Raw genomic sequence first — 12,519 nt, forward strand, 5'->3', positions numbered from 1 at the left:
TCATGAAGTGGTTCGAACTTTGCCGCGAGATATGACAGCGATATAAACCCCTCAGACTTCATTCAAAAATGTGGGTGTTTGATGGAGAGTTGCGGTTAGTGAGAGTTTGGAGACCGTTTGGAGGTTTATGAGAGTGAGGAAAGTCAGGAGAGAATGGAGCCAGCTAAGAAGAGGAGGATGTCCTCCCCTGTGTGGGAACATTTTGATCTTATTCCTCCCAACAAGGTATGTAAATTTCTACAGAAGATGTATTTTCATGATACTGATGGTGCAATACAATTTATGTTGAGCTGTCTTGACTTTTGTACAAGGTGAAGTGTTTTCTATGTGCCAGGGAGCTGGGATATAACAACAACACCTCATCCATGCTTAGGCACTACAGAGCTTTGCATGAGAATAAGGGGGACACCGATTGTGGAGCAAGACCAGGTGAGCCATCAAATGCAATGATAATATAGGATGCAGTAATGTTACTAAATGATATAACAATATTATACAACTGTTATAAGTTACATATGTGATATTTATATTTGTGCTTTATCTTTATTGTCTGGTGATTGAGGACTCCCAGCCATTTAGCATTGTGGAGGACAAAGGATTCAAAAGATTTGTTAAATCATTAAATCCTAGCTATGTTCTCCCCACTAAAAAGGTCATAAAAGCAGTGAAAATTTAGTTTTTACAGAATAAAATGTGAACAGGCAGGACTGAGGCTCAGTGTGTAGCTGTCCATACCTCAACGTTACAAAAGCACAACCACTGTCCACACCCCAACCACACCTCACCTCACAGTAAATGATCATTTCCATTTCAAGCATTTCCAAATAATCATTTCCCATACTGCCACTATAAATATACACAGTATACTGCCATCACTACAATATACATGTTTTACACACTCCTTTTGTTGTTGACATTTACAGGCTGTGTGCAAAATGCCACACTCTTCAAATTCATGCCAGCTATTATTTTTACGTCCAGTAGGTGTCCTGCTAGAGCAAATGAAGCTTCATGAAGCTTCGCGTTGGGGTGAACCAATTGGATGAAAAGCTTCAGTGCTTCATGGGGCTTCATCTGCCCATCACTAGTGATGGGTCCAGCAACACTGATGCACGTATCAAGCTCACAGAGCGAAATTTGTCTTCTTCTTCTTCTTCTTCTTCTTTGTGTTTAACGGCGGTTGGCAACCAACGTAAAGGAGCATTACCGCCTCCTACCGTTCCGGAGTATGGGTCAGACAGTGAGTTTACAAGCTGTATCAAAAAAAAACAAAAACAAAACAAAACAAAAAAACCTATACTCTTAGCGAAATTTGTATCTGTGCTGTGTCTTTTTAAGAAAAAAGTCAGGTGATCGGCACAGCTGCTGTATCGCTCGTTGCCAAACTGTGGCTGTATCCCAATCCAGCGACCGCACGCTTCGGAGTACGCGCAGTACGGGTACTATGTACGGTGCGAGAAGTGCGGAAGTGCGAGGCTTGTGAAATGGGACGGTCTAGCCTTCGTCGCGCTGCTCAGGTTGCCTAGCAACCATGATACTACAGCATTGTTTGACATAAATGAAGGAGAAAAAAATGTTTTTTTGTTCGTTCATTTTGTCATGACATCACTTTGATTAGTTGAGTATCTGAGGCTGAGACCACGGGACTGTAAAACATGATTGCTGGCCTTTATTTCTGTACTGAACAGTCATTTCAAGATTAGTTAGTAAATAACAATTAGTTAATGTTGGTCATGAGACTAAAATCATCTCACTTTGGTAATGTGAATATAATATGGCCAATATTATATTTATTGTCAGATTATTATGATATTACAGGATATATTACAGCAGTGAGCTTGGACTCTGTGTCAAAGATTCAAGTTGCAGTTATTTATATTTCCTATCACCTTAAATCTTCACTCAAAGACAAGTACCTTTGACAGTGTATATATAGATGTATTATGTATGAGACAAATATTGTTCGTTTAATATGTTGGCATTAGATTACATTTGGCTCAATGCTTACATATATGTGTAAAAAGCAAATGTACGAGCTGTGATAACGGTTTCTGATAGAATGAAGAGTAGACTGATATATGAAATATTCCTTTATTGGGTGAGAAAATCAGACCATGTCATAACTGCTTTAAGTCATACAGAATAGATATCAGAGCCTTAAACAGGTTGACTTCTGCTAAATGGGTCAAACTGGGCAGAAAGTATACAAACACATAACATCCTTACAAAATATGATGTAACACTATAGATCAACTTACCTCAGAATATATAAAGCATATAAACAATTACAGCAATATGATGCAACAAACACAGCAGTGCTACTGATCCAAAATACTCAAAGCTTCATAGAACTGAAACAAACATTTATTTTTAGCTCCATTCTGCTGCTGATACATACTTTAGGTTTCTGAATATTACACTTGTTGCTGCCTTTCATAGTGTGTAACTTGAAGGCCCTGAGTACTTTCTCCCACACTGAAAACACTGGAATGATACAATTATTTGAACATTACCTAATAAGACTGATTCAGGACAGACAATTAGTTATTTTAAACTTTTCTAGCAGTCCTTCACAAACAGGGAACAGTCTGTCTATTCTCTCCATCTGTCAGCTGCTGCTGGCTCTTCCTCCTCCTATTCCTCACACACTGCTGAGTTTGTCCTGGTGGATCATCAGGGGTGTAAAGCCTCACAGATGATGTGCAGCAGTGGGTCCCTCAGTCTGTCCTCACTCTGGACACTTGCAGTTGTCACACATGGAAATCAAATGTGTGATAAGGTGCAGGATTCAAACACAAGTGTAACTTATAAATACATGTTCATACTTTTATTCCACAATCAGAGAGAAAGAAACAGAGAGAGAGTGCAGGACAGACAGACAGGTGACAGTCTCAGGTGTATACACTGCTACAAACAGGAGGATTTAGTGTTTGTGTTATTACGAGTGCTAAACAAGAAGAGTTCCCAGATGGTACAGTGGACACATGTGTGACTCCTGTGATTAAAGCATCTTTCTTTCAGCTTAACGAGTGAACCGTCAGCTCGTTCAAACACACGTTAAAGTCCGTTTGGCTCGACACCACCGAACAGAGGCAGCAATGTAACATAGCTAACATTAACAGTGCAGTGGATCCTGCTGGTGCCGTGATATTCAGGACTGCAAACCGAGCAGCATCACTGACTTTCAGCTTGTTGTGTTTGTGGATATATGACTGACTTTAATTATCCACAAAATCATCACATTCTCTGTAAGATTAACATCAACTATTGAACAGCGTATATTTTACAGTAAAGGCTTTAAAACCAAGTTAGTACAAACATCACTAATGTCACATAACTTTGCTGACATGTGGCCAACAGTAATGTTTTAATGTTCTTCATTATTAAACATTCACACATAAATAAGTGACATCACTCAGTACTTACTTTTGACAGTTCACTCTTCGGCTGCTCCCTACTGCCGTATTTTTGCGGCAAAATTATCCACACCCACCGCCGCGCTATGAATTGTGGGATATATGGGACCACGAAGCGTGCACCGGACCACGCTTGATATTTGGGGAAATCAACGGCGCATTTGGAGTACGCATTTGAAGTGCACTTCGAATTGGGACAGCCGTCGTCGCGTCGCTGTGACGTAATAGGTCTCAAAATGCGTACTCGAAGTGTGCGGTCGCTGGATTGGGACACAGCCAGAGTTTAAAAGGTACCGCATGCGCATCTGTCAACGGAATGAGTCGCCACCAAAAAAAACAAACAAAAACAAAATTATTCTCACAAAGATAAAAAAAAAATACATTTCTCTCCATAACAAAATGGAACCCGAAAGAAAAAGAAAAGTTTCTTTCGATCTTTTAACTGCAAATAAGGTAACGGTTTGTCTGTCTTTGTTTCAGTGTAATAGGAAAAACAGCAATGTGACTTGCAGTGTAAATTATTTATTTCATTTTATGCAGGTTAAATGTCGCATCTGTTCTGTGGAGCTTTCTTACACAAACAAAAGCACCTCCTCAATGTTTAGGCATTACAGTGCCAAACATGAAAATGAGGAGACAAACACACTGAGAATGAACACTGGTAGGCCTATATAGATATTGAGCAGCATTATCATCTTTTTATTAATATGCGTTTTATTATTTTGAACTCAAGCGTCTAGGAAGATTGACCAGGCAGTCCTGAATTTTATTATAAAGGACTGCCAACCCCTTAGTATTGTGGAGAGTGAGGGGTTCAGGGAGCTGGTTCAGGTCCTTGATCCATCATATGTTTTGCCAACCAGAAAGGTTTGTATAGACAATGTTTCATCAGGTAGCTGATGTTAAGTACTGCATACTGGTTTAACTTTGTTTCATCTTCACACCATCAAGGTATTGATAGCCAAAAAACATGCGGAGGAACTTGAACGAGTGGAGTGTGCTGCAGTAATTGCCCGCACAACAGCTGAGCCACAGCCTGGACCTTCATCAGAGCAGTCACCTGTTCCAGCCAAGTTCACTATTATCAGATTATTTGTACATTTATTTTGATGCTAATGTGTACAAATTTTGAGTAGACGACAAAAACTAAAACGGCCATGCATATGTTATTATTTCAGAAAACCTGTGGCAGCGGCACAATGAAGAAGCTGGCAGATAAACCAACAATGCAACAGCAGACTCCATCATTGAGGTCCAGTGAGAGACTGAGAGAAACATTCCAAGATCAGAGGATCCTTTAACGTACTGGGGGAATAGGAAGACATCTTATCCGAACCTTTTCCACCTGGCTTTACAGTTTTTGTGTACCCCAGCTTCATCTGTGCCCTGTGTCGTGTGTTTTCCAAAGCTGGGGAAATGGTGTCAAAAAACGCAATAGACTGAATGCAAAAACAGTGTAAAAACTGTATAAACTCTGAGTCAGTTACATTTAAATGGGTAATATTACATTCACAATACTTTCATTTTAATTTCCACTTAATGTCATTCACAATACATTTTAAAGATGTCTACAATATTTGAAATGTCAAAGATATAAAATGATTCCATGGAAAGTACAATACCATCCATCCATCCATCTTCATCCGCTTTGTCCGGGGCCGGGTCGCGGGGGCAGCAGCCTAAGCAAAGAGGCCCAAACCTCCCTCTCCCCAGCCACCTCCTCCAGCTTATCCGGGGGAATACCAAGGCGTTCCCAGGCCAGCCGAGAGATATAATCTCTCCAGCGTGTCCTGGGTCTTCCCCGGGGCCTCCTCCCGGTGGGACATGCCTGGAACACCTCACCCAGGAGGCGCCCAGGGGGCATCCTTGTCAGATGCCCGAACCACCTCAGCTGGCTCCTTTCGATGTGGAGCAGCAGCTGCTCTACTCTGAGCCCCCTCCCGGATGGGGTATACAGTGTATACAAGTATGACTAGGTCATTGAATCAGTGTCTGTTATGAGTCTCAAGTAAGTTGCCTGCAATGATATTTAAGGTCCAGCAGGTGTCAGTATGGAGCAAAACAACACTGTGTCGACACAGTATAAATACAGTTTGGGGAATGTGCTGAAACGCTTCACGAGGCTTCATCTACCCATCACTACAAATTAATAATTTAATGATCGACTGAAAAACAAAGTGACTCTCTGCGGCAGTGTGAAAGACTTCAACGAGGAAAAGGCTGCTGGTTACAACTCACTGAATGATTGCACCAGACAAGAGTTGACAGAGGAGGAAGGGAGGGGTGATGTATCAATCAGGGGAGAAAAAAACCTGCATGTTTACTAAAAGGGAAGGTTTGATTTTCAAGCAAGAAAAAACATGATATTAAAAATGCAAGTTATTTAACGAAAAAAGCCTATTGAATGGAGAGTTGTCCCATTTTGTCTCACATGGTTACCACACATAATTCTCTAAAATCTCTCCCCTGAATGTAAGACAAAAACAACATTTAAAAAAACCCTTTCTATTCATACTGCCCACACTATGGGCACAACATTCTGCTGTGCCCACCAGTGTTGGTTACTTGAAAAAAAAAGTAAAAAAAGTAATCCCGTTACTTTACTGATTGCTTATTTTCAAAAGTAATTAGTTACTTAGTAACTTTTTAAAAACATGATTTACAGCCTGAATAGGCGATAAAGCGATCGATCTTTCAGCCCAATTCTAATTTCTGCCTAATCCATCGTATAAAATGTAACCAAATGGAAAAAAAGCCTCTTTTTAAAACTTATTTTATTAGTTTGAATCTTTTAACTTTATTCATTTCTCTGTGAATTTCCCATTCCGTGGGTGCTTGCTCTGAAGTTTAGGGGTTTTTTTCGCTGTAAAAAGAAGTTTTCTTCCCATGCACTGTACAGCAGACGCTAATGTTTTTGTCACTTTTTATGGAATCAAACTTAAAGTAAGGTCAGTACTTCCTCGCCTTAAACGCTGCACGGTCATACTCTCTCCCGCACTCGATATATTATCCATTTTTGATCTGCACACAGCTGTTGTCACAAACGTCGCACTCGCTTACCTCATTGTAATGACACACTCTTGGAAAAACATCAGAAGTCAGAGGGATAAAATGCTGGATAATCATCAGAGTTTTACTTTTCAGCTGTCTGTAAATGAACAGCTTCAAAATGAACTGTTAACAGCGCAATCAGGATCATTTTATTTTGGTGTGCTCAATCTTCAATGACCAAAGAAGGTCGTGTTTGTAACTTAGCTGGAGTTAGTACTGGAATGGATGTGGTGGGAGGGGTCCCTCATGAAGAAACGACTGCGACACATATGCAGGTAGCTAATGTGATGTAAGATAACTACAACCTCTAAAAGCAGTTACCTTCACTGTCTCATATCAGTATAATTTAATTTAAAGAGTAACTCCATGAATGAAGCATGTTTAGATAGTTTATAGTATTCAGCCTTTTAGACAAGTACTGCTGTTCGGTCTAGCGTGAGACCGGTAAAGTTTTAAAATCTGGAAAAACAAAAACAAAAAACGTTTGATGATTGGCTGATCTGAGGGCGGATCTGCCTCTAAGACCTCTGCTACCCGGACACCCAGGACATCTTTCCTCTCTTCACCCTTTAACATGTGCTAGAAGGTAATGTGACACGTCGCTGTTGTTGTTATTGCGTATTTGTGTTCAGAAAAAACACCTCCCTTAAAAAGCAGCGGGGCATAGTTTACACGTCAAATAGTGACAATCTGCAGTCCACCGGCATCCTCTAAACTGCGAATTTAGCTTAAAAAATGAATGAAATTAAAAACGTTTAAAGTTCAGTTTAAATCCAGCTTCTCTGAAATGTATAATAACTCGAGTCACCTTCGTGAAATCATTTTGTTCGTCGTGTTTTTTAGATGTGTGTGTGATGAATTGGTGGGGAAGAAAAAGAAGGAAGGACGGTTCAGTTATTACATCAGCGACCTGTTTACGAGCCTTGCGCTGCCGGCCATCGGGTGTTGCCCGTTCTCACTCCCGGAGCGTAACATCCCGACGATTTGTCACGTCCCGCGGCGTTCCTGGGGAACGCGAAAGCGTAGCGTCAATTTGGGAGTGAGAACGTGTTGGCCATTTTTATATTGAGTAAAATATGCTTTTTGTCTCGTGCTTTAGAAAAAGAGCATCATTATAATATTAATATAATAATAATGATGATGCATTTCACAGAGCTGTGCAAAGTCTACAGACACTGGGAGATCCTGGAAGTGTGCCTGCAGGGTACTTTCCAACTCAGCTCAGTTTAGCGCCGTGAGGGGAAAAGTACATGCATGTTCAAATCCGGAAGAAACACCACGTGCTTCTATTTGTCTGTCAGTTCGGGTTATAAATGCTCATACTTCCTGAAACACTTTGAGTTAAAGAAGCGAAGAATTCACAGACAGACGCTTCTCCTCTGTTCTGAATGACAATGGTGAAAACGCTCAACTCAAGCCTTCATATTAACACTGCACTTAACGCCACTCTCTGTTCATTTTTCACACTATAGTTGACGCCTGGCAAAAAAACAAAACAAAAACAAATAAAAAAAACCTAAATCACAATAGCTTATGAAACCGTAATTTTATTATTAATAGAACCAGCTGCCAGTTTGGATTGAGGAGACAACAATCCATTCAATCCAGCTTTATTTACATTTTTAAGGTAAAGACAAGTGGACAACATTTCTACTTTTAAGATTAGACTTTGCCAGGACAACTTTCACTTTCAACTTGATGCCTTTACTTTAAAATGTGGAAATATTTTCAGAGTAAATTAAAGTGCAGGTTTTTTTTCTTGTTGCTTTAATTGCAGAGGTTGTAGTTCATGTAGTTTTGGTCAGTCAGTGTAATAATCAGGATCATAAAGAGGATCAGATGTTGTAATGAGTGAATGAAGTCAGACTGTAGATTTTCCTTCTTCTAGCTGTACTGACTGACCTTTGACCTCATGTGTTGATGACTCTTCACCTTTGTCTCCTCTCACAGGGAGAAGATGATCTGCAGGATCCTGCTGCTCATCATCCTCACCTCGTGTGTCTCTGGTTAGTTTACAGCTTCACTTTATGAACTCCAAATAAAGCTCAACAACAGATTTGTTGCAGTTCTCAGTGTGTCTGCTCCTCTCTTTCCCTCTCTGTCTCCTCAACAGGATCATTTGTAGTCAATGTGACACAGACCTGCTATCAGGCAGAGGAGAACCACAACATCACACTGGAGTGGACGTTCACCACCAAACCTGACAGATCCTGGATCTACATTTTCATCATCTGTTACCTGATAAATGCTCATAAAGATTCAGTCCTGTATCACGTTCATGAAGGTGTTGAGGTGTCAGAGTCTCGGGATGAAAAGTTTTCAGGACGAGTCCAGAGTGACAAAGACGCCCTCAGAGAAGGACGAATCAGACTTCAACTGTCCAGACTCAGGACTGATGACTCGGGTCGGTACAGATGTGAAGTGGAGACAGATTATGGAAACAACCTCCAGGAATGTCAACTCAGCGTCACTGGTGAGTTTATTCAGTATCTTTTTTTTTTAAATTTTGAGTGAAACAGCTTTCATGGATAACTGGAAATCTTTTTCTAAAACTTATTCTGATTTCTTTATTGTTGTTTTTGTAAATGACTGAGATTTATTTGGTGTCTCTGCAGGGCTAAAGGTCAGTACTAAACCTGAGAGAAAACCAGAGGCATCAAAAGCAACAAGTCAAGGCAGGATCAGAGTGTTGCTGCTTCTCTGCGGGTTTTTCTTCACTCTGTGTCTCTAAAGTTAGGAGACTTCCCTTTTTTTTATAGCTGTGCTGCAGTTTGTGTAGTTGAACATTAATGAGTTTTGCAGCTGATAACTGCTTTCTTTGTTATGACTTTGATTTTTCAAAATGAAATATGATATAGTGTAAATTAGTGGTGCAACGGATCGCGGTTGATCCGTAATCCGAACCGATCCCACTCCACGGTTCGGCACGCACGTGATCCGAAGATTTGAAAAAGAAAGAAAAAGTATGTGTATGGTGCGCGTGGTCGGTCTGTCAAGCGATAGTTATGGCCAGCGCTAGTGGTCCAAGTAGCGGAGCAGAGGAGTTTGCGGTATTTAAGCAGCCTTTTGCTGCCCAATCCGTCCGGGCTAAAGCTATTACAAAAGCTACTGGGGTGTTTAGCTGCAGACGGGAGGTGTGCAAAACAAGAGGTTTAAACTATGATGAACGTGCTTAAGACACGCTATGATATCCCCTTCGCGTCCACTTTAGTGGCAAGATTGTTCCAAGCATGTATGAGCAGGAAAAGATTTAAGTTATGGCTGAACTGTCCCAGGCATCTTCTGTTGCCCTAACTACTACAAATGGGTGGAGCTCCAGGGCAACGGAAAGCTACGTGACCGTGGCAGCTCATTATATCACATAATATCACATATAATGAGCGGTATGTATTATTGTAGGGTCTACCTTACAATATAAAGCGCCTTGAGGCGACTGTTGTTGTGATTTGGTGCTTTATAAATAAAATTGAATTGAATAGAGTGGTAGATACAAAGCTGCCCTACATTGAACCATAATTAATTTTTTTATAATTGCGTGGAATGAGACTTGAGTTGAATGTTTTTAACAGGCAAAAAATACTTCAATAAGTAAATGTTAAATTTTTGTCTTTTTTCTTTTTTTGCTGATCAGAAAATTGATCCGATCCATGACTTAAAACCGTGAGCCGATCCGAACCGTGAGATTTTTGATCCGTTGCACCACTAGTGTAAATGGAAACCAACATCAGGTTCAAGTTAAAACAAATTTTTGTTTGTTATTTTTCTAGCAGCTGCTGATCCTCCTCAGCCAGAGAAATTTATTTTAAGTCCACAGTGAGAGAGCTCAGGAAGGACCTGCTTGATTCTTAGTCAGGGAGTTTTAGTTCTCCTGCCTCTCTGTGCTTTTCTTTAATTTAACAGATTAAGACTACGTCGAAGTTTGTGACAAGTATCCCAAAAACTTGATTCTGTTCATATGAATGTAGCGTTTTCAAAAGGAGAAACTTTTTGTTACTCATCCAAGTCTGACATCTTCAGTCTCTGAAAACATTATCCCCAGATAAACAATATCAACTTTTTAGGATTTCCTTACCTGGATGATTGAGCACGCATTTGTGACGAGTTTGTTTTGTTTGTTCTGTGTGTCATTCAAGCAGCAAATCTGCTGCACAATAATACTTAAGACAGTGTGGAGATCCCGACAGTCCTGGAAAGCAGTGTGGGATTTATGAGAACCACAGCCGTCTATCACACTGACACTATGCAACAGTGATGTACAGAAACACAGTGAGTTTTAAAGTTCTCAGTCACAAACTCACACACTCCAACCCACTGTGGGTGTGGGAGAGCGACAGTTAAATTATTGTTGCATTACTTTGGATTAGAGTTTTAATTATCATGGGGGTAAAGCTTAACTATCATCATAATTATTATTGTCATTATTGTCGTAAAGTGGTAAATTAAATACAAAATAAGCTATTCAGCACCACAGGTGCTTTCATTTTCCTTCTGCACTCCTTCCGTTTCTACTTTAAAGCAGGCAGATCCGACACGTGTAGCAGGAAAACTTTGCCAGTGAGATGTTGTGTGGAGTTTTTTATTTTTACTGACAACACAACAACGGGTATTCGACAGTTGAATGTATTATCCTGGTGAGTTAGCTTTTAGCATCAAAGGTTCAAAGTTAATGCGTGTAATTGTGTTTTATGTCAGAAATATGCCAGACTCACCCTGTAACTACATAATTATATTTTACGTTCGCGTTACTCAGGAAAGACCGACTACAGCTGATAAAGATTACACACTATAAATAGTTGTGAAAGGGCACAAATGTGTCTTTGTGTACATTGTTGATGTTATTGGCTTGGCGAGGAAAAGCTAGAGTGTTGTTTGAGTCACTCAGACTCTCCTCCACACAGTCCTCATTTATAAAGTGCTTTACAAACCTGAACATTACAGCTAACAGCTGGACTTTCCATTTCATAGCTTTAAGCACTTATTTCCTAAATTCATCTTTGTCAGTTTTTGACAGCAGGGATCCACAATGTAAATTTGCCTTTTTATGTGTTTCATGCCCACTTTAAGAAAGCGAAAACTAGCTTTGTAGCAGCCAGAGACCTTTGAATGCCAGTGAAGTTCAGCACCTTGAAGCAATGACTATTAGCCACACAACGTGGGTGAGTGCCAAGTTAAATTTGAGACAAACAACTGAAGCAAGTATTAACTAGTTAATGTGAAAAGCTGTATTTTTACACGTGAAATTCATTAATGTGTGTCCTGTGGAAACATAGGGTGCAGGAATAGTACTGTAAAGGAATAATGCACTTGTACTGTTTGTTATACATTTGCAAATAAATTCTTATTGATATAAATGGTGTTGGTATGACTCCTCTGTTTGTAAGAAACAACAACCATAACAAGACCAGTCTGACACAGAATATCTCACCCAATGAATTCAGTCTCCTGGATCTGGGTTAATCACACACAGCACATTATTTTATGATAGTTTCTTTGGAACATTAAGATAATGTTTCCCATTTATTCTCTCTTTTTTTTTTTAAAGAAATGTCCAGTTTTCACTGAAAGGGGAAAAATAAACTTCCAGATATTCCCAAAGCTTCACCTATGTTAATCACGTTGGGATCCGCCTCCTAGTAGATCTGCTAAAGGATGCTGGATACAGAGGTGCCATGTAACAGAGAGAGAATGGAGTGAGTAGGGAGGTGGTGAGCCTCCAGACACGAGCGCTGGAGAAACCAGGTAAAGAGACTGGTGCACTGGAAACAAGGGGAAAACAGGGTTAATGCAGAGGAGCTAAAAAAAAAACAACTGAGACGCAGTGGCTTGATTACCACTTGGAGTGCAGGTGTCCATTGACCAGCGCTGGAAACTGACTCCGCCCCAGAGTGAGCAGAACCCAACCTGAGCTCAGAAAAGGAGAGAAAAAGAAACTGCAGATACCACAACATCCCAGATTATTACACAGTTTCATAAATGTCTGCAGTGCTGAACAACACATGCAAAAACTCTGTTCTTTACCACATTGTCCTGAGCTGTACTCGGGGCGGTCCCA

General features: G+C 40.3%; 1 pseudogene across 1 annotated transcript; it reads left to right on the plus strand.

Annotated features, from left to right (window-relative positions):
* Positions 1-121: 121 nt before the first annotated feature.
* LOC146713905 (uncharacterized) lies at positions 122-701 on the plus strand (annotated as a pseudogene). Its single transcript, XR_014918751.1, has 3 exons — positions 122-225; positions 312-465; positions 540-701. The product of XR_014918751.1 is annotated as an uncharacterized LOC146713905 (transcript).
* Positions 702-12,519: the final 11,818 nt, after the last annotated feature.

The sequence above is a fragment of the Copadichromis virginalis genome, linkage group LG3 (assembly GCF_057382275.1).
Source record: "Copadichromis virginalis isolate Kocher_CV1m ecotype Utaka linkage group LG3, C_Virginalis_male_GT1.1, whole genome shotgun sequence".
Lineage (NCBI taxonomy): Eukaryota > Metazoa > Chordata > Actinopteri > Cichliformes > Cichlidae > Copadichromis > Copadichromis virginalis.